General features: G+C 38.9%; 1 protein-coding gene across 9 annotated transcripts in view; it reads left to right on the forward strand.

Moving 5' to 3' along the window:
* Positions 1-26551, forward strand: part of elfn1a (extracellular leucine-rich repeat and fibronectin type III domain containing 1a) — a 233279-nt gene that overhangs the window by 134319 nt on the left and 72409 nt on the right. For 2 of the 9 annotated variants that reach the window (XM_057860885.1, XM_057860883.1), the window contains exon 3: positions 14402-14471. The exons of the other annotated variants lie outside the window; for them this stretch is intronic. The gene's annotated coding sequence lies outside the window, so the exon portion shown is untranslated. The remainder of the gene's footprint in view (positions 1-14401; positions 14472-26551) is intronic. 9 annotated transcript variants of the gene reach the window in all.

The raw sequence follows: 26551 nt of genomic DNA on the forward strand, positions 1-26551 counted from the left end.
CTGAAGTATGCTCAAACTGATAGCTCTTTTAAATCAGGGCTAAAAACGCTTTTGTTTAGCACTGCATATCCATAACTGTCTATATATTTCAATCTACTTGCTTTCTATTCCTCTTGTGCTTATCTCCATTGCTGATTTCAATTATTATTAGTAGTAGTAGTTTTTGTTTTACTTTTATTTATTTATTTTTATTCTATTTGTGATTAAATGCGATTTTTATGTATAATTTTATTTCTGATTTTGATTGTCTTGGTTTTTACGTTGTATTGATTTAAATGTTATTTTTATGATCTTCATGTGATGTAAAGCACTTTGAATTGCCTTGTGTTGAATTGTGCTTTATAAACAAATTTGCCTTGTCTTGCCTTGCCTTATTGGAGCCTACAAGTCTTTAAGTCCGAGGTTCCCTTTAAAAACAGTATAGTGCTTCAGTAACTGTAAATTCTGGGGTTGATTTTTATAGATTTGTTACAACTACTTTCTTGATGTTGGTGAAATCACTGCACTTATATTCTCATATCTAATTGGGATTCAAACCCACGGCATCACCACAGCAGTCAAGCGAGCTAACTACTAAGCTACTCAAGACCAATTGGAATGAGTGCTGTCAGACTGTGCACCCAGGCTACAAAGCCAATTAATAATACTCAAAGCAACACAGCACGTGTTATTGCAGTAAATTTGACAACAAACAACTTGTAAGAATTGAAATTGAAATGAAATTTTATTGTCATCATCATCAGTATCGTTGACAATCATTGGCAATTACAAAATGTGATATAATTTGCCCGAAGGAACTGAAGAAGAAGACAAAGGCGGACGGGAGGAAGCATATGCTTATCAGTTTCCCGTCCCAACTAAAGACGCACATTCAGACATGGTACATACATCAGATGGTTACAAAACTGTACAATAACACAATCAACAATCTGGGTTTATTAACTCAGCGTCCAGTCAAGCAGCTCGATTAATTTCAGGGCGTACAAGGTTATGGCTTTGTCATGTCCCTGACATTTTTGCATCTGTTTGCTGTGGGAACATTTTGTTGTGGCTATGTGTGTGGCAAAAGTGATTATGTGTTATCACAGCTGGTGTGAGTAGCGACTCAAAATGCTTTTCTTATAAGTCTCTTAAAAGGATACATTGCTAAGGTGTACATGGTGGCAACAATTGGCGCACACAAAGATCACTGTAACAGTTTAATCAGACATGAATGTATGAGGAAAATCAAACAACATGTTGTACATATTTTATCCCAAGATTAATGTCTCCACAACGAAAAACATTGCTTATTATTCGTTTTATACAGTATCTTTTCCATATACTCAGTGAAAGTCAGAGACTTTGTTATCTTTAGTAGATAATCCTTAGTGTGTTCAAGATTCTTGTAGAGACTCCTGCCGTTGATGTCATCATTAATTTTCAAGTGAGGTCAGCTGGTCAAGACTCGTAATAGCTTTAATCTTCATATCTTGCGTCTTGACAAGGATCCTGCAATCCGAGACCCAGGTGTTGGCTATTTTCCCAGCTTTCTTGAGTTGACATGCTTTTCTTGCAATTTTGGCATTTCGGCGAGTCAAGTTGTCATTCAAAAAAATCTTTGACCCTTTCAGGTGGCGGCGCTGGTTAAGCAGGGTAGTCTTGGTCTTGTGGTCTGCCAGCTTCATGAGCACCGTCCAGCGGATGTCCAGCGGTTCCATGTTTATTCCATACTCTTTCAGCTTAGCAATTGCCAGTTGCGCCACTGTGTCCCCTGGGCTAGGCGCCAGTTGTAATCCAGAAATGATGAGCTCATTTGCGCGTCGGCACTGGTCGAGATCGTCAGCCAAAATTTCCAGCCTCTTGATGCGAACATCTCTCTCCTCGACCGCCTGCTTGAGTTTCTCGTTTTCAACGCGAATTAACTGGAGCTCTCTGACGATTTCTTGATTCTGGTTTTGAATCAAGCCAGTCAAGGAGACCTCCAACTTCTGTATGTAGGATTTTATTTCATCCAAGTCTCCAGGTTTCAAATTCTTTGGAGCCATACTGGGAGTCGAGTGTCGAGTGCTTCAGGAGCTCAGAGAATGCGTCTGTACACGGTGAAGGCTGGAGCAACAATGAATGTGCCTAAAGTACAGATAATACGTCGAGAATTTCCTTTAAAATGGCTTTAACTGAATAGCCAAGTTCATAACTCGAAAAAAGAATTGAAGGGAAAGTTTGCCATAAACCTCTTCGGGTGATTTAATTCAAACTCTCGGTTGTTGTCCTTAAACAAAAGTTTCGAGGGCATCTGATTGTATTCAAACTGTGCATTGAATATAATCTTGCATAATGACGCCCATTAAACACGACGGGCCACGGAATGCTCTGAAAAGTCAGTATCACAGTATGCATTCAAGTCCGCCGATGGTGCTGATGACAGCGCTCGTTGGGAATGAAGGATGGCGCGCGTTGGCTCTTAATTGAATCTTTTCAAAGCGGCTGCACCATGCTTGACAGCTTCTATTACATCTGTATTTGCAGTGTCATTGGATGGCAAATTATTTCTAGGTTTTTATTGTTGAGCTATCAATCTCCACTGTCATTTAATTTGATATTTGTGGACAATTAATGTTAAATCTCGCTCAAATCTTACGATATCTCGCACTTAAGTGGCATGCGCACATCGGATTGAATTTGAGCGCATGTGATCAACCTGGTTGATATTTATGAGCACAATTGGCAGTGGATCAGTTCAAGTCCATTATACGTCATCATGTGAAGTACACCACACAATATCTTTACCACTGTGTCTCTATCCCAAATTTGTACATATAGTGGGGCAAATAAGTATTTAGTCAACGACTAATCGTGCATGTTCTCCCACTTGAAAATATTAGAGAGGCCTGTAATTGTCAACATGGGTAAACCTCAGCCATGAGAGACAGAATGTGGAACCCCCCCAGAAAATCACATTGTTTGAATTTTAAAGAATGTATTTGCAAATCATGGTGGAAAATAAGCATTTGGTCTATACCAAAAGTTCATCTCAATACTTTGTTATGTACCCATTGTTGGCAATAACGGAGACCAAACGTTTTCTGTAACTCCTCACAAGCTTTTCACACACTGTTGCTGGTATTTTCGCTCATTCCTCCATGCAAATTTCCTCTAGAGCAGTGATGTTTTGGGGCTGTCATTAGGCAACACGGACTTTCAACTCCCTCCTCACCCCGTGGCGTCAAAATCATAACAAGAACGGTGAGCAAAAATCCCAGAACCACAAGGGGGGACCTAGTGAATGACCTACAGAGAAGTGGGACCACAGTAACAAAGGCTACTATCAGTAACACAATGCGCCACCAGGGACTCAAATCCTGCACTGCCAGATGTGTCCCCCTGCTAAAGAAAGTACACGTCCAGGCCAGTCTGCGGTTCACTAGAGAGCATTTGGATGATCCAGAAGAGGACTGGGAGAATGTGTTAATGTCAGATGAAACCAAAATATAACTTTTTGGTAGAAACACAGGTTGTCTTGTTTAGAGGAAAAAGAATACTGAATTGCACTATACCCACTGTGAAGCATGGGGGTGGAAACATCATGCTTTGGGGCTTTTTTTTCTGCCAAGGGGCCAGGACGACTGATCTGTGTAAAGGAAAGAATGAATGGGGCCATGTATCAAGAGATTTTGAGTCAAAATCTCCTTCCATCAGCAAGGGCATTGAAGATGAGACGTGGCTGGGTCTTTCAGCATGAGAATGATCCCAAACACACAGCCAGGGCAACAAAGGAGTGGCTTTGTAAGAATTATTTCAAGGTCCTGCAGTGGCCTAGCCAGTCTCCAGGTCTCAACCCCATAGAAAATCTGCGGAGGGAGTTGAAACTCTCTTTAAGTCTCCTTAGGCAGAGGGTTCACTTACTTATTTTTCATCCTTCCGTCATTGTTTGCATGCTATCCTCATTAAAATTGAAAACCTATAAATGTTTGGGTGGTTTTAGTTAAAGCAGACACTTTTCATCTGTGTGATTTTGACAAACACCAGATCCCATTTGATTGTGATTTTATGCAGAAATGTGAGAAATTCCAAAAGATTCAGATGCTTTTTCATACCTTTGTACATTGTAGCATTTTTGCACGGTTACATCAATATCTACAGTATGGACAAATTGTCCTGTGTTGACCCCGAGATAATAACCATTGGAATAAAGTACAAAAACTTATTTCATAACTTTTTCAAGACGTTTCATTAACTTGACATAAGATTTGATGGGATCGCCATCATTAAAAATGACATTTTATTACAAGAAGACGTCTTATTAGGAGATATTTCAACATACGTATATAACCCTTTCACCATACTCAACTCAAGTTTCTGTTGAAATGCCACTGTCATTGCACTGCTAATGCCATAACATTGTTACATTCATCTCACTAATATGTTCTCAGACATGTGTCTCAATCTTGGTACTGCATACTCAACATTTGCATTTACATGTTTGCATTTTAGCACTGTTACATCAATATCTATGCACAAACTGTCATTTGCTCTCTTTTATCAAGTCAGCCATATGCCTCCTAGTCTGAGTACTGTAAATTGTCATATACGCACTGTTATATTACCACTACATCACTTGCAGCGAATCATTTATTCACTTTAGTCCCAATCTGTGTACAACCTGTGTACACGGCTATAACGCTTTCGTTTTATGTGGCACACGTTATGGCGAAGCTTTAAATCTCGTTGTTCTCTGTACAATGACAATGGAAATGTTTCTCTACTATTGTATTAAAAAAAACAGTCGTTACCGTATTTTTCGGACTATAAGTCGCACCGGAGTATAAGTCGCACCAGCCATAAAATGCCCAACCAAGAGGAAAAAAAACATATCACACCGGAGTATAAGTCGCATTTATGGGGGAAATTTACTTGATAAAATTTAATACATAGAATAGATATGTCATCTTAAAAGGCAATTTAATATAAAAATACAATAGAGAACAACATGCTGAATAAGTGTACAGTATGTTAATGTTACATGATGCATGAACAACAAAATGCGAATAAACTGTCCTCACCAGTACGCTACGGCCCGGTCCTGGCTATACAGCGAGCTAAACTCCCAAATGATGATGCTGGACGTCCGTATAATTTGCTGACTTTATTTTGGCCGTCGTTGTGACACCATCATTTGAAGAGTGAAACTAAAAATAGAAACAATACAAATCATTTTCTTCCTCGATACCAAACAGCTTCGCATCAACGTAAATAAATGATGATTAACTGCTATTACAGCAATGACACAAACGGTTAGCATGCGGTAGCTAGCATTAGCACAACGTTCAAACAACCACACAACTGGCTCTAAGTGTCCGATCGCAGGTGGAAAACACACAACAACAACAGAAAAGATGATACACACAGGCGTTGCCTCTGTAGAGATATTTTACAAGCATAAACAATGAACGTAGGTTCGCAGCCGTGTTTCTCTCTCTTGCCCATTCGCTCAGACGCTGCGTAGCTGTCCGTCTTGTTCTGGCGTGTGAGCGCTCTTCATCACGTAAACAAGTGCGAGTGCGCCCCCTCTTGGGCGTGAAAGTGCCACAAACTAAAAGCATGCATTTCCATATAAAAAGTCAATAATACAATTGAACACACATTACCGAAGGCAGAACGCAAACGTGGCCATAGCTATTAAGAGTTACTAGTATTCAGATAACTATAGCATAAAGAACATGCTAACAAGTTTAATAAATCATCAGTGTCACTCCAAAACACCAAAAATAACATGTGAAATGATATCATAATGTTTTAATAATGTTGAAATTCGCCTCCCCAGACAAGCCACACGGAAACAGCGACAGCTGAACAAAGTGCCGCTCTGCTGATGCTGCCTCTGCGCGCTCCAACCGGGAAGGCAGAACTTCGCGCGTTCTCTTCTTACTTTAACCCTTTGTTTTGACTCCATGTTTCAAAAGTTTGAAGAAGACTCACCGAAAACAGGTTGACAATTTATTCGTCGACAATGGTTAAAAACAAGGCAAAAACAGACGACGGAGGGACCATTCTGGATCCAAAGCAAGGCTACATAGAAAATGTTTCCGGGCAGCAAATCTGTCTTATCTCAGTGTCCAGTGTTTTTTAAGTCCGTGGGCCGGCCGAAGGTATGTCCAGGCGTTGCTTTGGTATGATCCCTCTCTGGCCATTTTCAGGCTGTTTAGGTTCGTGCGTGGATGGGATGTGGTTGCCACAGCGACCGACGCTGGTCTTGACATCACAAGCGCCTGCTATCAACTTTGTTATCCGGGCTGGCACTACTTGTTTTAGTACAAAGCGCGCTGGTCTTTGTCCTTGTTCGTTTGTCGGGAGGACGGATTGCCAGAGTTGGTGCGTCAATCTTGCTCGTGGCGCACACGTTTGGGCTTCTGTGATAAGATGGCGTTGTGTATCTGTTCTGTTTCTTTAAACTATGGTGTGCTATTTATTTTACATTAGGTGTGTTAGAGTAGTGCAGTCCTACAGTGAATATGAGAAATGATACTATTCCCTGATTGATTATATTACGTGTGTTCGAGTAATGCAAACAGTTAGACGGTGCCTACGAGAAACGGTACCATTTTTCCTTTTCCCCCTCATGAGCGCCGATAAGGTGATTCACTTTACTGTGTTCAAGGCCACTGAGTGGAGTCGGCCTTAACTATAGTTAAATGAATGTGTTATACTAATGCAAACAATTATATGGAGTGTGCGAGAACGGTACCTTTTCCCTTCAATAATTTCACACATAAGTCACGCCTGAGTATAAGTCGCCCCCCCAGCCAAACTATGAAATGAACTGTGACTTAAAGTCTGAAAAATACGGTACTTCAGTATTTGAGCATTGTCGTGCTTCTGCGCAAATTGCAATGCCGGGACCGTCGTAAACTGAGGGGGAAATGAACTAAAGTATTGTTGATATAAAAGATACACAAGCGAATTAAAAGAGCTTAATGTAGCAAGATTCTTTTCATTTCTTGAAAAGAGACTCCATGTTTCGAAGTGGTGTTCCTCACACAATTCCCCAAGCCATCCCCCATCCTCCAAAGCTCACAATGCCCTCCTTTAGCCGCTCCCGCCTGACTGCCCCGAAGAAAAACCTGCTAAGAGCAATAAAGTACGGCCGAGTTCCACTTGTCATCCTTTGCCTTCTACCCTACTTCTTACAGATAATAACAAATTACCAGCCGCGTCAGTCAAGGCGGCGGACGCGTAGCGAGAATAAAGGACGGCGCAAGATGTTCTTTAAGCATAATCGAGGAGAGCAGGAAGATAGACGTGAACGGCTTTGTCGCCGGCATGTGTGCCGGGACACTTTGGGTACTTCCGCTGCTATTCTTACTGCCGCCAGAAAGGAAAAAGATATAAAGATGAGACTGTAGATATTCCGCCGGCAAAATAAAAATGCTTACGTAATCGGAGATGAAAAGAAAGTGTTGGTGCTTTGAGATGCTCCAACTGTCAGGGTCTCCAATATGTTAAGCTTGTTATGTTCTTTTCAGCTAGCTGAGTTTAACACTGCTCTTGGAAAGAAATTGAAATAGTGCAATAGTGAAATAGTGCAATAATGTTTTAGTATCAACAAAATGACCGAGGAATCCAAAAAGTCTTAACAAACAAAAGTCAGGCTCACAAATCAACTTACTTTAGAAGCAGGACGAGGAACACGAGGAACTGGGAAAACGCTGTCATGAACGTGGACATGCAAATTGAAAATGACGCAACAAGGAGTGAAAAGAAACTGGGAGCTCATATACACACACAGACAAGGGGTAACGACACAACGAGGAACAGGTGAGCACAGGAGGATGCAGTTTAGAGGATACACTTGGAGCAGGTATAACAGGGGATATCAATTGGCAATCACAGGGACAAGTCACACTAGGAGAAAACCAACACAAAATCTAACAAATACATTGTTACACACATATGCTAACCATAAACATAGTGGTGTTATCGTTAGCTAATTATATTCACCATGGGCGGAGTTTGACTTTTGTGGCGGGGCATGTTGATTACCCCAAAACGCAGTATCAACAATAAAATCAACTTACAAGATATATGCTCAGATAGTAGCTTAGCCCATGCTCGTACATACTTGCATCCCAGTTGTGTGTGTGTGTGTGTGTGTGCGTGCATGTGTGAGCGCACACGTATTTCTTTTTTACCTAGTGGGGAAGTTGACGCCGCATCCTCTTTGACTGAATATTCCAGCCAGAATCTGTCCTCAGGTGGTTTGAGCTAAGCAAAGCAAATGGCTGTCTCTAAGGTGCTAGTCACATGATGTGTTGGATAGGTTTAAAAAAAAAAAAAAAAATTTTAAATTGTTCATTTCATTCACTTTTGCTGCCTCTCTTTGCAACTTTTATAGACATTTTACCGGCAAAGTCTTAATTTTAAATTCATATGTATATAGAAAAGTCAATTACATGCAATGACATTTTCGGCCAGCGGGGGGGCGGGGGGGTCAATCCCCCTTAATCTCCGCGTACGTATGATATTTACTCGTATGAAAGTAATATGAAACAACACAATAATTAGGAAGATATTTAAAAAATCGATATCATAATTAATTGCGAATATTTAATTTTTTTTTCAGTGACCAAAAGTAGTCACTTGCTCTTTAAAGGGTTAAATGTCTTAAATAACAAAAATGCTAAATGGATATCACGTCTACCACCATCAATGGCATTGAAAGATGAGCAGTCAGAGCCAGTCCTCCCAGTTTAAATGAATTCGATATCTAATGTTGTTAATGGCAAGCAAGAATAAATACATAATTAAATACTATAAAAATAAATAAATCATAAATAAATAAATAAAAATGAATACCGTAGTTTGAGAGTTTTCTTTTCCGGTGTGTTCATGTGATTATTATTATTATTTTCACTTTTTTTAAAACATTTTATTCATAATATTTATTGAGTCATTCATAAAAAAAATATATTTTTAAAGATGACATTACAAAATAGAATAACGATTAATAAGAAAAATAAAAAACACACATTTTGCATCATAAAAGCCTCACTTGTGTACCAAATATTACTGTTGTGGCCTACATGACTCTCTTTAACTTTTTCTTATTAGACTAAATAAGTAATAAATCATTTGTAAAAAAAACAAAACAAAACAAAAAAAATGTTTACTGTTAAGATTATGAAAAAAATCAAAAAGCTTATTTATTCAGCTGAATTTCCAGACCTATTTGTCCCCAAAGAAAGCTGTTGTGTGGAATGGAATTTATTGTCATCATCATCGGTATCATTGACAATCATTGACAATTACAAAATGTGATATGATTTGCCCGAAGGAACCGAAGAAGAAGACAAAGGCGGACGAGATGAAGCATATGCTCATCAGTTTCCCGTGCCCCATTCAACTAAAGACGCACATTCAGGCATGGAACATACATCAAAACTGTACAATAATGCAATCAGCAAGCAGCTCAATTAATTTAAGGGCGTACAAGGTTATGGCTTAGTCATGTCCCTGACATTTTTGCATCTGTTTGCTGTGGAACATTTTGTTGTGGCTATGTGTGTGGCAAAAGTGATTATGTGTTATCACAGCCGGTATGACTAGTGGCAACAATTGGCGCACACAAAGGTCACTGTAACAGTTTCATCAGACATGTATGTATAAAATCAAACAGCATGCTGTACATATTTTATCCCAAGATTAATGTCTCCACAACGAAAACATGCTTATTATTCGTTTTATACAGCATCTTTTCCATATACTAGACATTTGAATCAAGAGCTCGGTAGACACAGCAGATAATTATGTTTTTACAATTGGGGATTAGGAGCTCAATTGTAATACATTCAAGGAGATTGTTAATCATAATTGCAACTGTACGCGTTGAAGGCTGAGCATACACACTGATTTGTCCTATGAGGTTTTTCAATTACAGTGATACCTCTACTTAAGAACGTCCCTACATACAGAATTTTCAGGTTAATACACTTCTGAAAGAAAGAAATTTCAGGATACGAAAGGCAAAAATACAGTATAGCTGGTACTCGCAGCTCCCAGAGGTAACTGAACATAACATACAGTACTTATAGCTGCTCTGCCATTAGCTATTGCCAAGCATTCCTGGCATCCAATTGGCTAAAATGGACCAACACTGTACTTGTATATGTGTATCCCTGCGTCCTCTTCATTTGCCCCTCGTGTTTCAACAACTTTACATGAATGTATTAACTTTTATTCCTTACTCTATTCTTGGTTTTCTACATTATGCACAACTCTGATTTTTTTGTTTATTGTGCAATAATCTAATTGTAACATATATTTGTTACATGTTTTGATGCATTTTTATGCATTATAAAAGATTTTCGTCTGAATTTGGGGGGTCTTGGAACGGCATTTACATAGAAAACGCGTCTCTACTTAAAGAATTTTCAAGATAAGAAACTACTTCTGGAACCACTGTACAAAATCATTTCTTACCATTTACAGAGTTAAATAAATCATGAATTTTGTGTTTTACTGAAGGACATGCAAAATTATGGGACAAATCACACGTAAACAAACATCTGCGCAAAAAAAAAAAAAAAATCACAAAATTGGTTGATACAGTATATTGTGCGTAAGTGTTCTGATGTTGGCAATTGTCTATCATTTTGGCCAGGTTCCATTTCCGTCATTAAGTGTGCTCTAGAAAGCACGCCGGGGCGACTTTAATACTTGATGAACGCCAGCATCTCCATGCCCCGCCACTGCTCACGCCGTCTCCAGTAGTGTCGATGCCGTTGTGTGTGGAGCGTAAACTCGAGTATTACGTCTATTTTTAGAAAGGCAATTTCAAAGTTGCCCATAAACATGCCCGTGTTGGTGTGTGCGCACAACCCTTTGTGTATGCCTTCTGGCTTGTTGTTTGCAGGTTCAACAAGCTACTTGCGCACTTTCATCAGAAATGGAAGCTTCCTTCTCCCCTGGGCTCGACTTTGGAGTTATGAGAAATTCACCATGTTGAGATGCTAAGATTATGCAAATGGAACGACGTCCCGTCGGTTTAAGTTTCAAAGAGCCTGGATGGTGTCATCCTGCTCCCTTCACATCTCATCCCGATGCTACTTGGGCTCGGATCATTATTATTGTAGACATCAGAGTGAACTTAGCCGTCCAGCAGTGTGGACTTCTTCCCTCAGAGCATGTGTTGCACTGTGCACTGCACTAAAGTCTGAAATGACCTCTCTCTGTATACAATAACATGACTATTTCCAAAGCTACGATTTGTTAGATGTTCAAAGTACATAGATGGGGTGAATGGAAACCATCGCAAATTTTGTTTTTACTTTATTTTAGTTTAATGTTTAAGATGACAAATCTTAAACAAATCTAGTAATTGTAAAACATGGACTCTACCATCAAGACAGCTCCCACAGACATTGCACCACACCTTCCCGTAGGGGGCAAAACGTTGAGTTGGCTTTCACTGTGATAAACACGCTGCGTTATAATGCTGAGTTTAGGTGGAAACAGGATGAAGGTTTTACTGCATACTAGCAGGCAGGAGTGTCTCACGAGTGATTTGGTCGAGGAATCAAGGAAATTATTATATTAAATAACCCCATGCATGCACTTTGAAACGTTGCGAAAAAAAATCAATAGATATAGAAATTCAGCAATTTAAGCATTTATTTACAAGAATTTTCAACCTAAAAAGCTCCTTGTTTCATGATGGCCGCATTATTGGATTACACAATACCGTAACTTTTGCTTGAAATAGTTACGTATAATAAACGGTAACTGCCCGTTTTTTTTTGTTTTTTGTTTGGCTTTTAACCAAGAATCTACGTTCATATCTAGAGAAATTGCGCGATTTACGCATTTATTTACAAGAATTTTCAACTTAAAAAGCTCTTTGTTTCGATGACGGCCGCCATTTTGGATTACATAATGCTGAAACCCTGGCTTGAAACATTTACGTAAAATGATAACTGCCCGTTTTTTTGTTAAATCTAGACTTTTCAGGTTCATATCTATAGAAATTGCACGATTTATGCATTTATTTACAAGAATTTTCAACTCAAAAAATTCTTTGATTCGTGACGGCCGCCATGTAGGATTACACAAGACCATAACATTGTCTTAAAATATTTACGCAAAATTAATGATACCGGCCCGTTTTTTGCTTTTAACCAAGAATGTAGACTGTTGTGCGTTCATATTTGAGAAATTCCGCAATTTAAGCATTTATTTACAGTACAAGAATTTTCAATTTAAAAAGCTCTTTGTTTTGTGACGACCGCCATGTTGGATTACATAATACGGTAACTATGGTTTGAAATATTTACGTAAAATGAACAGTAACGACCCGTTTTATTTATGTATTTATTTATTTATTTATTTATTTATATATTTATTTTTTTGCTTTTAACCAAGAATCTAGTCTGTTTTACATTTATATCTAGAGAAATTGCACAATTAAAGCATTTCTTTACAGTGGGAGGGATGGCAGCGACTCTCCCATCTAAAATGAATTCGGACGTCGACAAGTGATAAACTCAATTCAATTCACAGCAGAAGGATGAAAAGAGCTTGTTTTTCTGTTTATTACTTGTATAATGTAGAATGATTTCCTGACCCATATACCGATAATCGTTATGTCGCCATATTGTGGAATAATCATTTTAGTGAGCCTTAAATCGAAAATCGTAACATATCATGAGGTACCCACAGACCCCCAGAGACGCAAAGCCTTTAGCCAATGACTTGTCTCGGTTCGCTGTAGTGGAACAATGCAATCTCAACTCTGGAAATGCACAGCGTCCATACTGTTTAAAAGACTGTGAAGCTGTGTGAATGAGTAAAAAGCAAACCGCATTGTAACCAGTAATAACAAGCCAATTCTGAACAAAAGTTAGTTATAAGTTATATTTAGTTAATGACATGTAAACACAACAGTATACATTTGCTCATTTATATTTTTGACATTTTGGGGGAAGCTGAATTCCCTTGCAGTCTTAGGGCAGATAGATAACCCAAGTAAATAAAATGGAGATGTAAAATTGTTATTTTTATATATTAAAGGGGAAGTTCAGAATTTTTGACATTAGGCTTAATCTTGGAGTTGGCAGGGGTTTAATTAGTCGATGGAGTTAATTTCAACAAATTCTGTGCAGTTTGTCAGTTATTTGTTTTGTTTGTTTAGTTATTTGTTATAGTTTCAGGGCTCCGGAGTGGCTAAGCTAGCGCGAGTCTATGGTGCCTGCTTAGCATGCCAATAATAAACGATATTAACAGATCTAACTAGGGCTGCAGCTATCAATTATTTTAGCAGTTGATTAATCTATCAACTAGTTAGTTCGAATAATCAAGTAATCTAATTAGGAACATTTAATGCGTTGCAGAATAAATTTGGGGTGATGTAAAATAAAGGCTTGCCAAGATTGCACTTTCAACAGAGCAGGCATTTTGCATATATATATTTTTAGATGCAACATGTGAACACAATAGAGAGGAATGCTTCTTCCACTCGTGTTCAGTCTGCCAAGGAGTCCCCTTCGTTCCCACATAGTAAAAATGTTTTTAATTTTTTTTAAAAACAGCTGTAAAAAAAAAAAAATGATGCGATATCACTCTGCCTGTTCCCTGCAGAGCTGCTGGATTACAAATGTTGCTGTTCATACTACAATTATTGACATGCAATGCTAAATTTTAATAACTTCATCCTGAAGACATAGCCAACACTGTTGATTGCATTGTAGGCCTGTCCCAAACGATTAGTCGACTTATCTAATAATTTGAAAAAACATTTATTTTATTTTTTTTTTTTACTAATTTATTCATTCATTCATTCATTTTCCATGCCGCTTTTCGCAATGAAATTTTTGTTGACGCTTATCAATTCACAAAAACATGTTGGAACACTTAAATTATTTATTAAAGTACAAATAAACACATAAATAACAATAATAAATCACAAATAAACAATTGAGTTCAAATGCTGATAGAATTAACTAGTGCAAAAAAATGGAATGTAAACAGATTCAGAACACTGACTTTGCCTTTCCAACATGATTCAAAACAATTCTTGAAAAAACACCTGGCATTAATATTATAGTGTAGTACTATATATAATAATTTTATAATAATTATTCATTGCCAATCAGATTTTTCATAAAGGGTGTCATTTTAAAGGTATTCTTAGTGTAGAATCTGAATTCGGAAGTATGTGGGATTAACTCCAGAAATCGCTATTCATATATGACGAACATGACATGCTTTTATTTTGAAATGTTCACCGGAAGTACGTTCGCTAAACCGCTAACTTCAGCTTTACACTCCGCAAAAAAAGCACTTTTTGTCATTGCATGTAGCGTCAGTAATACATTTTTTGTCATTTTTTCGTTTGCAAATGCTGTTAACCAGCGATTTTTCATGTTTGCAGTGTCACCTTTTACCCGCAAGTTTGCTTTCACGAGACGACCGCCAATGTTTTATAGCAGGCTAAAGTACCGGTAGGTTGCCTTTTTCCCCCCATTCACCTCAGTGTAGCAGTGCTAACGTTACAGTGTTTAATATAGATGTGTTTTCTTATTTTGTATGTCTGAACTCTAATTCTACAGCGTGTTGATAAGAGAAAGGAACTGGAGTCTCATATGCCATCAGCACGCACGCACTAATGTAAGCGATAAAAGGCAGCCTTGAAAATTACCGCCCTCATCTTTATTTGCCGTGCGATAAATGGACTCATTGCATATCGTGACAGGCTTAGCAACTTCAATAAAACATGTCGTTAGTTAGTTAGATGGACTTACAAACTGGGTAACGGCGCTTGAGATGTTTATTCACGGCCGACGTGCAGCCTAGCTCGGCATTGAAGAGACAGGACAGAAGAGTGTACCCACCTTTGTTTCTTTGAAATAAGTCAATGTTTTGGACACTCGGGTGCGCTTTTTTTTGGCTTTGTGCCGCTTTCCCCGCTTGCATACAGAGCGTCCGACATTCTGAACTTTCCACGCATATATTTTTTTAACCCTTCATTAACCGTCGGCGGGATGTTGTGCTCGTCGACGGATTTACGTCATCGATGACGTCGACTATGTCGACTAGTCGGGACAGCTCTATTGCATTGGTCATCGGTGATTCTCATGTGTGCATATTTTGTTTTTTATTGGTATGCTAAGCAGGCCCCATTGGCTCGCGCTACCTTAGCCACTCCGGTTCCCTGAAACTAACACATAACTAACAAACTGCACGGAATTTTTTGAAATCAACTCCACCGACTAATTAAACCCCCGCTAACTCGAAGATTAAGCTTTAGGTCAAAAATTCTGAACTTCTCCTTTAAGGAAAGAAAATGTTTTCTCATAACGGGTTAGTAGCAATAACTCAAAGCTAGCGGTTTCTATAACTTTCATGTTCTCATTCAGCAACACGATAGGATTTTTGAGCATTAATGTCTTTACTAGAATTATACAACAGAAATTCAGTCTGGACTTAAACTAGCTAAAATCAAAACCTCTATATTTGTTGTCCTTCAGGATTTTCTTGTAAATAGCATAATTCATGGTTCTATTAATAACAGCAAGTTAATCAGGTCCTGAAACTAGCTGGCACCACAAGGTTTGACTATTTGAAAAAAAAATTCAGGTATACAGTACTAGTACTGGCTTAGAATATTATCCCGCCTCTCCAAATGAATGTCTATATTTTTATGTGGACAGCTATTTATATTCAAATTAGCATCAGTACGCAGACATGTGAACTAAGCCTTGCGTGGGCACCTTTGATTGACAGCCCATTACCATTTGAGCACATAACTAAGCGCAGCAAAAACTAATTTAACACCAGATGGGCACAAGGAGAGCGCGGACCACCGCCAAGGTCCATGTAACCCTTGTGCTCGAGTTAATGACAAAATGTCCCTTTCGCCGGCAGTGCTTGTACATGTTTATTATCGCGATTACACTGCTGGAAATCAGCGTATCACAAACTCAGCCGTGCGGTTGGCCAGTGCATGTGAACCATGTCATTAATTTGATTAACAGCAAGCGTGATTGACAAGTGGCACCGACCGAGGAGCCGTCTAATCAGATCGGCGTCGGCTGCCGATTCTTCTGTCTGACGTTTAGGTTTAGACATAACATCATGTAAAATCTAGGGCTGTCAAACGATTAAAAAATTTAATCCAGTTAATCACAGCTTAAAAATAATCGTAATTAATCGCAATTCAAACCATCTCTAAAATATGCCTTATTTTTCTGTAAATTATTGTTGGAATGGAAAGATAAGACACAAGACGGACATAAACATTCCATATACTCTACATAAGTACTGTATTTGTTTATTATAACAATAACTCCACAAGATGGCATTAACATTATCAACATTCTTTCTGTTAAAGGGATCCACGGACAGAAAGGCTTGTAGTTCTTAAAAGATAAATTTGAGTACAAGTTAGAGTAATTTTATAATTTTTTGAGAAATAGGAATATTATTTTTGTTGTGCTTTCACTAAATGATACTGTAGCGACTTTACTGTTCCGCCCAAATGCGTGATGGGAAGTTGTGCAACCATGACTGTCAGTGGTGGCTGCAAATGGTATACAGTATGTGCTGCGTTGTGTTGAATTAGGTGTGTTAAGAAAAAGGACGTCTCCTGCTCCGCCCAAATGCATGATGGGAAGTTGGGCAACCCTGACTGTCAGTGGTGGCCTGAAATGTCATACAGTATTTTCTGTGTTGTGTTCAATTAGGCGTATTAAGAAAACAAATGTGTCCTGCTCCGCCCAAATGCATGATGGGAAGTTGGGCAACCATGACTGCCAGTGGTGGCTGCAAATGGTATACATTATGTCTTGCGTTGTGTTCAATTAGGCGTATTAAGAAAAAGAATGTCTCCTGCTCCGCCCAAATGCATGATGGGAAGTTGGGCAACCATGACTGTCATTGGTGGCTGCAAATGGTATACAGTATGTTTTGCGTTGTGTTCAATTTGGCGTGTTAAGAAAAAGATCGTTTCTAGCTCTGGACAAATGCATGATGGAAAGTTGTGCAACCATGACTTAGTATTCGCTACCAAAGGTTAAGCCAATAAAAGGCGCGGTCCAATGAACACCAGCGTCCACTCGCATTTCTCTGCCTTTTCGCTCTCAATATGCTGAAACGGCGTCATTGTAAACTGAGGCAAGGCATGAACAGGCCATTCCGTGTATGTGGTAATTGGGTCAAATATTTTAACTAGGGCTGTCCAAATTATCGCATTAACGGGCGGTAATTAATTTTTTAAATTAATCACGTTAAAATATTTAACGCAATTAACGCACAAGCCCCGCTCAGACAGATTTAAATGACAGTAGAGTGAAATGCCCACTTGTTAATTGTGTTTTATGGAGTTTTGCGGCCCTCTGCTGGCGCTTGAGTGCGACTGATTTTATAGGCTTCAGCACCCATGAGCATTGTTTAAGTAATTATTGACATCAACAATGGCGGGCTATTTTTTGATTTTTTGATTGAAGATTTTACAAATTTTATTAAAACAAAAACATTACGAGGGGTTTTAATATAAAATTTCTATAACTTGTACTAACATTTATCTTTTAAGAACTACAAGTCTTTCTATCCATGGATCGCTTTTACAGAATGTTAATAATGTTAATGCCATCTTGTTGATTCATTGTTATAATAAATGCCCACTACAGTCCTTATGTACCATATGTTGAATGTATATATCCATCTTGTGTCTTATCTTTCCATTCCAACAATAATTTACAGAAAAATATGGGATATTTTATAGATGGTTTGAATTGTGATTAATTGCGATTAATTACGATTAATTAATTTTTAAGCTGTAATTAACTCGATTAAAAATTTTAATCGTTTGACAACCCTAATTTTAATGCGATTAATTTAAAAAATTAATTACCGTCCGTTAACGCGATGAATTTGACAGCCCTAAAATCATTTCGATTGCGTGAGTTTATTAAATTTTAGGCAATAGAAAGACATTTATTCAAGAACTTAACATTATTGATTATATTGTGTTCGGCAAATGAAAAAAAATCGCCCCACAAAATGCCTTGCATATTTTTCATTATAATTCATTACAACATTTTTTGCGGACCCTCAAGGTACGACTGTACCCCAAATTAAGAAGCAGTGGTGAATCTATATTGCTGATGGAAAGCCTTGATCCCTCGTTGGGGTTCACATGGAGTGCACCACTGAAGATGACTTGACACTTAAAAGAAACAGTTTGAATGAACACTTCAGATGAGAGCCAGAAAGAAATCCATGCAGGATTTACAGTGGATAGTCAGTTGGCTATCCTCACAATGTCTGCACTCGTATAATGCTACAATACCTTGATGGGACGCTTTGGTCCTGGTTTGGTGATCAGATATTTTGATTTTCCAAAAACTACTGTTGGAAATACAGTGATCCCTCGTTTTTCGCGGTTAATGGGGACCCACGCGATAATCGAGATCCGCGAAGTAAAGGTGTAGCTTATTTACATTACATTTGTGTGTTTAATAATAGGGTTGTTCCGATCATGTTTTTTTGCTCCCGATCCGATCCCAATCATTACCGATAATTTTTCCCGATCATATACATTTTGGCAATGCATTAAGAAATAAATGAATAAAACTCGGACGAATATATACATTTAACATACAGTTCATAAATGGTGTTATACAGCGCTTTTCCACCTTTCAAAGCGCTCAAAGCGCTTTACACTACATCACCATCTACCTACTGACGACACAGCACCAGGAGCAATGTGGGGTTCAGTATCTTGCTCAAGGTGAGCTCATCAGGGCAGAGAATTGAACCCACAGCCTCTGGGTTGGGGGACAACTACTCTACCACTGAGCCACGCCATCTCCCGTACATAAGTACTGTATTTGTTTATTATGACAATAAATCCTCAAGATGGCATTTACATTATTAACATTCTTTCTGTGAGAGGGATCCACGGATAGAAAGACTTGTGACTTTGTATATTGTGACTAAATATTGCCATCTAGTGTATTTGTTGAGCTTTCATTAAATGATACTGTAGCCATGCCCAAATGCATGATGGGTGGATGTAACACACCTTTAGCAACCATGAATGTGTGTAGTGCTACCAATTGATATATCTTCTCTGCGTTGGGAAATAACATAGGGTTTTGAGAAAAAGATCAATTGCTACCTTGCTTCACCACATTACTTCCCACGATATTTCTAATCGTAGGGAGAGGGATTGTAAGGCTTTAGCCAATTAAAAAAAGGCTCCTAAAGCTGCCAAGATTCACTCTACTCATTTTACGCTGCGTTTTAGCTCTCTATATAGATATAACGGCGCCATTACTGATTGAGCGTGACAACGCGTGAGTGGGTTGTGCAGCGCATGCATGAATTGCATTAAATATTTTAACGTGATACATTTTTTAAATAATTAATTAACGCCGTTATCGGGATAAATTTGATAACCCTACCTTAAGCCTAAACTAAAGACTCTGGATGAGTGTAACATATTATGTCTCTAACGTTAAATACAATTAGAAAACGATTTAATAAAAAAAAATATATATATATATATTTAAAAAAGGCATGTCCGATTTTTTTTTGCCAATTCCGATACTTTGAAAATGACGTGATCGGATCCGACGGGATGCCGATTGATCGGGACATCTGTATTTAATATATTTAATCAGATTTAGCATTGGAAAAAGATACATACAAGACATGATTTTTCCCCCCAAATTATAATTCTTTAATAAATTCTTCATTGAATGAGTCCTCTCAAATTAACTCATGCTGCTTAGACCAGCCCTAGGCATGTGCCGGTTACCGGTTCTAAGGTTTACTGTGTTATGAAAACGTCACGGTTTCAAAACCACTAAAATTTTCAGTCATACAGTAGTTACGGTATTAGCTATTTTTCAGGTCTTAAAAGTGTAGCGAGAAATCCATGGCTTGGAGCGGCAGTGCTCACTCATCCCCTTCAAGTTGTTGCTCTGTCCTGTGTCTGTCAGTGACACTAAACCTGAGCTTTTTCCCACCTCAAAAATGGACAGTCATTAGTATGGGAGTACTTCGGCTACTGAAAAGAAACAGACAGCCACGGTTTAGAGGAGGAAAGACAGCCAACGTGCAGGCAACACCTCCAACATGATTTTACATTTACGTGATCATCATCTGTCATATCATATCATATCATATATATATATATATGTATATATATATATATATGTATATATATATATATATATATATATATATATATGTATATATATATATATATATATATATACATATATATATATTAGGGCTGTCAATTGATTACATTTTTTAATCGAGTTAATTACAGCTTAAAAATTAATTAATCGTAATTAATCGCAAGTAATCGCAATTCAAACCATCTATAAAATATGCCATATTTTTCTGTGAATTATATATATATTCTGTAAAATAAATTGTTGGAATGGAAAGATAAGACACAAGATGGATATATGCATTCAACATACAGTACATAAGTACTGTAGTGGGCATTTCACTCTACTGTCATTTAAATCTGTCTATGCTGTCCTCACTCCGAAGCGTCTACTTTTTCCAAAGCTAGACAGCTAGTGAACGACTTCTTCCTTTTTCATCTGATTTATTAATAAAATGGCCTCAAACCATTGTCCTCTTTAGACCGTCGTAAAACAACCAAAAAAAAGCACACAAGCATTGCATTAGCAGCAACGTTAGCTTAGTACGCTATACAGGTTCACTAAACATAAACAAAAAGCGTCTCATACAAAAAATATAACATTTCGCTTACTAACATAATATGTACATTCTTTACAACAACCATACTTACGGACGAATCTTGTCCAAGGATCATATAAGCACAACATTACAACGTAGACATTAGCCCGAGACGTCGTGCAGCCATATTGAACCGGCAAGAAGACAATAAACCATGTCGCAAAGCGACCACAAGAGTTCGCTGTTAGACAGCACAAAAAGCCTTGCTGTAAAACTTACCAAAAGGCAGAATACTGTCTGAGCGGGACATGTGCGTTAATTGCGTCAAATATTTTGAGGTGATTAATTAAAAAAATTAATTACCGCACGTTAACGCGATAATTTTGACAGCCCTAATATATATATATATATATATATATAAACCGTTTTTTAATTTTATTTTATTTTTTTTTATTGACACGGCCACGTTGTGTTGAAGAAACGTATGCGGTGATCCGTTGCCAACCATTATGGTACGTGACGTCACCATTTTGTTTCGGTAATACTTCACTCTGATCGGCCGTATTATTTCGTCTGTGTTAAATTCTGCTTTTTTCACTCTTCATAAAGCACAGAATTTAGTTTTTTGAAATCATTTGAGTCAACGTTTATTGCAGCTCCGCAACTCGGACCATAACAAACGTAACAACAGACTTCCTGTGTGTGTCCGTCAACTATATCTGTCCCTCGGGAAACTCAAACCCCAAATAACAATAGTTCCTATTGTTACTGTCGTGTCGACAGCGATGAGCGCTCTCGGATTTCCGACTTACGTTTTCACTTTCATTTTACCGTATCAATCCATGGAAGAAACATATTCATCATGATGAAACGAGCAAGTTATACAGCAGCCTTTAAAAGAAAAGTCACATCTGTTTTGTTTTCTCCTAAATTCTGGTAAGTTGGAGAAGTTGTCAAATCGTATTATTACCGTAAATATTGTCAGTTTATTGTAATGTTTTGAACTACCAATATGCTATGCTTGTGCTGTGTTTCACCATTCAGGATAATGACATTTCTGTATCTGTACACGAGCTCTGTTTTCTTGTATTCTTCTATTTATTGGTGCTAAAATTAGGGTGCGCGTTATAAACAGGTACAATAATTTCCCCTAGATTTTACAAGTAAATTTGGGGTGCGTATTATAAACGAGTGCGCCTTATGTTCGGGAAATTACGGTAGTTAAGTTGAGGGTAAAGAATTGGGCTAGGGCCAATTGTCCCAAAAACCCTTTAAACATCACATTTAAATTGAAAATTATCACCAGTTACTTTACCAAGTAACTAATTACGCTTACATTCAGGTAACTGAGTTACTAACGCAATTACTTTTTGGGAGAAGTAATTTGCCTCTGTAATTGATTACTTTTTTTTAAAGTAAGATTAACAACACTGTCCACCACTAACAACTTAAATCATGTCATAGCAGAGCGGCGATATACAGTACAATGTATACAACTCCAAGTTAAGTCCTGGAAAGTTTTCACAGGCAGATTAAAGCGCCACTGATTTCCCATGCTTAGTGTTAAGTGCTAGGTCACTAGCAGTGTAGCGTTTACAGGCTATTTTGGTCCTCACATGTGTGCGTGCTGGCTGTGCCGCACGTAAGCAGTCGAGCACAATCCGTTAGCTCGTTGCCAACCCGACCTTCCTGCGCTCCGGGTCAGCATCCTGGAGTGCCGCCAGCTCCTCAGGAAGCACATGTGGTGTGGCCGGCTCCGTCGTCTCACCCCCCACCCTCCCCCGACTCCCCTAGCTGCTCTTCATCCTCCTCCCTCAGGCTGCCACCACCTGACCCATTCTCAAATCTTAGGAAGTTTACCTGCAAGCATTTCTGGACTTGGCTTACTTCCAGAAAGCTCACACAGTGGCAGCCAGCTGCTTTGCATTTCGCATGTCACAAAGGACAGGAAGCACTAGACATGGAGCAAATTGCTTCTGTTGTGCATTGCATATGGATGAAAACAAGCTTACAATACAAAATTAGAACGTTATGCTGCGTATTGGGTGCATTTCATTCTTGGATTCAGTAGTTACATGAATGGTTTTGTTTTGTCTTTCATGAACAAATTATCTGGGAGGTCAAAATGGATTGGACGTCTAGCGCTGTCAATGCACTGAAACATGAGCATTCACACCCAATCTTCCTGGTTTAAATGAATTGGACGTCTATCACCATGAATGGCATGCAATGAGTTACAATGGGAAAAAAAAACAACTTTAGAGTGTTACTTGGAGCCGTAAAAACTCTTTTTTCTGAAGAGCCATGTAACGATCTGAATCATGATCATCTATCATGCATGAGATAGTAGGAGGCAGCACATACATGTAAGTATCAAATGCATGAACAATCTTCAATACGTTGACCCGAGGTTAGAGAGTGGGTTCAAGAGCAACAACTCCTGTCTGCAGTGTACACACAATATGAATATAGCATGCGAGTTCACTCGGGGATCAATAAGGTTGCAAAGAGCACCAAACCCTCTGTCAAAACAAATACTTGGCCTCTACGGTGAAACAAATACAAGAGTGTGTTTTTTTCCTCTCATGGGATCGATAAATGTGTTCATGGAGAACACGCAAGACCGGGAAATGGTCCGCGGAGCGACACGATGCTTTCATAGATGATGCTAAACAACTTAACTACAGAGAAAATGTGCTCATACCAATGGAGGGAAGCCTTTTTTTTTTTCTAGAGTTGCACAATACATCACGTCAGGCCTCACGATGTGGAACTAATAAGAGTGCAGCTAACGCAAAGTATAACTTTTTTATTTGTATTCTGTACTTTTATGGTTTGAGAGGATAACTTTCACTAGAAAACTATTTTTGTGTAACCGGTCTGCATCGCTCCACGACGCGATCTGTCCCCCTCTTCCATGTCAGCACCCGCACCACATCCAGCTCGGCAGGCAAGCGCACTTACCTGCTAGGCCAAAAGTCCAAGGTAGGGGCTATAGCTGCCAGCCCCCCTGTTGAAGGCATCGGAAGGAAGAGTTCCCATGCAATGTACACAACAGACTTATGTGCACCAGCCCTGAAAACTTCACTGCCCATCAGGGTCACGGCACCAATGCAACCTGTCTTCATGGAGCCGTACCCGACGACGCAATCTGTCCCTCTCATGCAGGACAGGACTCGTATCACTTGAGGGTGTCAGGAGGGACGTTTCCCCTAGCGACGCACACACAGACTTACGCACACCCATTACACGTGCCCCAGGACCCAGGTCGGTCCACCAGCCCATGCAAGTTGTCCCCAACCTGCTGTTGGGAATGACAATGGGGCACCCCAAACGCCCAACCAAAACCCACACCCACCATCACCCCCTACCCCACACACCTCACCGTTGCCGAAGCCTAAAGCAGGACGCCGGAACAGACGCCATGTACTAGGGTTGTTCCGATCATGTTTTTTTGCTCCCGATCCGATCCCGATCGTTTTAGTTTGAGTATCTGCCGATCCCGATATTTCCCGATCCGATTGCTTTTTTTTGCTCCCGATTCAATTCCAATCATTCCCGATAATTTTTCCCGATCATATACATTTTGGCAACGCATTAAGAAAAAAAATGAATAAAACTCGGACGAATATATACATTCAACATACAGTACATAAGTAATGTATTTGTTTATTATGACAATAAATCCTCAAGATGGCATTTACATTATTAACATTCTTTCTGTGAGAGGGATCCACGGATAGAAAGACTTGTAATTCTTAAAGGACAAATGTGACTTTGTATATTGTGACTAAATATTGCCATCTAGTGCATTTGTTGAGCTTTCAGTAAATGATACTGTAGCCATGCCCAAATGCATGATGGGAAGTGGAACCATGACTGTGCGTAGTGGTACCAATTGATATATCTTCTCTGCGTTGGAAAATATCATAGGGTGTTAAGAAAAAGATCAATTACTACCTTGCTTCCCCACATTGCTTCCCACGATAGCTCTAATCGTAGGGAGAGGGATTGTAAGGCTTTAGCCAATTAAAAAAAGGCTCCAAAGGCTTCCAAAATTCACTCTAGTCATAGTACGCTGCCTTTTAGCTCTCTATATAGGTAAAACGGCGCCATTACAGATTGAGCGGACAATGCATGAGTGGGTCGTGCAGCGCATGCATTAATTGCGTTAAATATTTTAACGTGATACAATTTTTAAAAAATTAATTACCGCGATTATCGGGATAAATTTGATAACCCTACCTTAAGCCAAAACTAAAGACTCTGGATGAGTGTAACATATTATGTCTGTAACGTTAAATACAATTAGAAAATGATTTATTTAAAAAATATATCAAAAAAAGGCATGTCCGATATGTTTTTGCCGATTCCGATACTTTGAAAATGACGTAATCGGACCCGATCGATCGGGACATCTCTACCATGTACAGTATCTATCCTCCCTCGACAGTAGAGCTGAAACGATTATCAAATAATTCGAGTAACTTGATTTTAAAAATTGATCGAGCCATTTTCTCCGCCTCAAGGAATCGTTTAATTTTGCAAGCTCTGAGCATGACGTTTGCCTGGATTACTTATAATGCGGCGCAACTCTCTGACATCACGTGCTTAGAGGAAGAAGGGAGAGGCAGCGGATATATTTGAGTCCAACCACGCTTCAATATAGAGGTGACGACGAAGAAGTGGATGAAAGCAAAGAGACAGGCACCAAGAAAAAGCAGAAAATGTCAAAAGTATGGGAGCATTTCAAGCTGGGCACCAAGTCGAATACTTTTTCATGTATTCACTGTAAGACAGTGCATGCATAACAGAACCCCACCCGGCCCTGGCTATCCGTGGCCCCGCCGACGCTTCCGCGCCCCACTGAATCCCGCAACCGCACCCGAAACTCGGCCCGGGCGCCACCGCGCGACCCGTCCACCTAGCCCCCGCTCCACCAAAGGCACCACATTTACTCCAAGAGCGGAGGAGCGAAGCTTGGGAAAAGTTCAAATCAAGTTAACGTAGCACTAATAACATAAGATAATAAGATTAACGTTACTGTACCTTGCTAACGTAATGTTAGCCTTGCGGAAGGCTAGATTTCTATTAATTATGACTACTGTCGATGCGTGGATACAGTGTCTTTCATTTGGTTATATTTAATCAGTAAAGACATAGCAATGTAAAGTGATGAGGTTGTAAAATAAAAACATAATAAAGCTAACTGTCAATTTTAACTCGGTCGTCATTGATGGATAAAACACCAAGTACCACTGGTGCCTAATGTGCTCCAGTACAGCAGGTATCATACATTTACATACATTACACATACTTTTTTTTTTTTCTAGTCAAAATCTGAGATGCAATTGTTGACTGTTTTCAACAATGTACATCTAAAACAAAGACATTGATTGTGTAAAAATTGTTCATTATTTGGTAAAATGTCGTTTTTTTTCTCATGCATATTTACAGAGGGGCAAATAAGTATTTAGTCAACCACCAATTGTGCAAGTTCTCCTACTTGAAAAGATTAGAGAGGCATGTAATCATCAACATGGGTAAACCTCAACCATGAGCGACAGAATGTGGAAAAAAAACCCAAGAAAATCACATTGTTTGATTTTTACAAAGAATTAATTTCAAAATTAAGAGTGGAAAATAAGTATTTGGTCACCTACAAACAAGCATGATTTCTGGCTGTCAAAGAGGTCTAACTTCTTCTAACAAGGTCTAACGAGGCTCCACTCGTTACCTGTATTAATGGCACCTGTTTTGACTCATTATCGGTATAAAAGACACCTGTCCACAACCTCAGTCAGTCACACTCCAAACTCCACTATGGCCAAGATCAAAGAGCTGTCTAAGGACACCA

This window comes from Corythoichthys intestinalis, chromosome 16 (assembly GCF_030265065.1).
Source record: "Corythoichthys intestinalis isolate RoL2023-P3 chromosome 16, ASM3026506v1, whole genome shotgun sequence".
NCBI lineage: Eukaryota > Metazoa > Chordata > Actinopteri > Syngnathiformes > Syngnathidae > Corythoichthys > Corythoichthys intestinalis.